This window comes from Acyrthosiphon pisum, unplaced genomic scaffold (genome assembly GCF_005508785.2).
Source record: "Acyrthosiphon pisum isolate AL4f unplaced genomic scaffold, pea_aphid_22Mar2018_4r6ur Scaffold_21104;HRSCAF=23045, whole genome shotgun sequence".
NCBI classification, from domain to species: domain Eukaryota; kingdom Metazoa; phylum Arthropoda; class Insecta; order Hemiptera; family Aphididae; genus Acyrthosiphon; species Acyrthosiphon pisum.
The window spans coordinates 1-1249 of record NW_021770535.1 but is presented as its reverse complement, the minus strand read 5'-3'; the positions used below and the strand labels follow the sequence as shown (position 1 = coordinate 1249).

Genomic DNA, 1249 nt, shown 5'->3' with positions numbered 1-1249 from the left:
TAACAAAATATTTGGTGTAAAAATATATGATTACAATAATATATAATTTCGATGTGTGTGATAAAAATATATGTTGATAACGTGAACGATGTTGATTAAGTCCATGATCGAGCGGCGTGGTAAAAATATATGATAACAAATGATAACTGATAAAATATATACCGCGTACGTACGCGATCGGTGGGTGCGGTAAAAATATATGATAACAAATGATAACAGATAAAATATATGCCGCGTACGTACGCGATCGGCGGGTGCGGTAAAAATATATGATAACAAATGATAACTGATAAAATATAGTAAAAATATATGATAACAAATGATAACAGATAAAATATATGCCGCGTACGTACGCGATCGGCGGGTGCGGTAAAAATATATGATAACAAATGATAACAGATAAAATATATGCCGCGTACGTACGCGATTAGCGGGTACTGGTCTGATGGTCAGGAGGGTCGGCGGTCTGAACATACTTTTTTATCCTACTCGCGTATTATATACCTAGGTAAATTTAACATGTTATATTATTATTTGGTTCACCTTAATGTCATTAAAATTTGGTGAGGCGGATAATAGTACGTTCGTGCCCTTATATTGGTCCGTCGAATAATCGAACGGTTCCACCGAAGCTTTTCTCGGCAAAAAGAACCATCGGGAATGCACGTCACTCCACTCGACTGCCTCGTGAGTCATGTACCCCCGGGAGTCTTTATTCATGGCAGCCAGGACTTTTTGATAGTTTTCCGTCCAGTCCAGGTGATGCACGTTTTCGGACTTGTCGATGGTCTTCACCCAATTTAATGTACTGTTGACGCCGCCATTGCCATGCGAGCCCACGTAAAGTTTCGAGTCCTTAACGGTGGCCCATTCGTTCTTCATACCTGCAATAGGTACCGTGGTAGATTTTTACTCTTTATTTTTTTTTTTAACTTAAAAGCTACTATAAGTAAGTAAAAATAAAAACATTCTATGTTTAATAATCACGATCATAGCAATGTTTGGATTTATTGTTTTAATTTAAAAATATATTCGTGGAAGTGTGAATATTATGCATGGTAATTTAATGATTTTACCAATCCCTCTCCCTTCCCTCTCTCTTCCCAGCAAACAAAAAAAAAAATTTTATATTGCACCAACAGTAACGACAACAAGTAGATGTTATGCTTTTTAAATAGTTATTTTTTAAATTTTTCAAAATATGTGATGATGGAATATATTATAACCTTACAAAATAAAAATTCCCTTT

The 1249-nt window shown here is 35.5% G+C and overlaps 1 pseudogene; it reads right to left on the bottom strand.

Annotated features, from left to right (window-relative positions):
- Window positions 1-507: 507 nt before the first annotated feature.
- LOC115034793 lies at window positions 508-910 on the bottom strand (annotated as a pseudogene).
- Between the last annotated feature and the right edge of the window lie 339 nt (window positions 911-1249).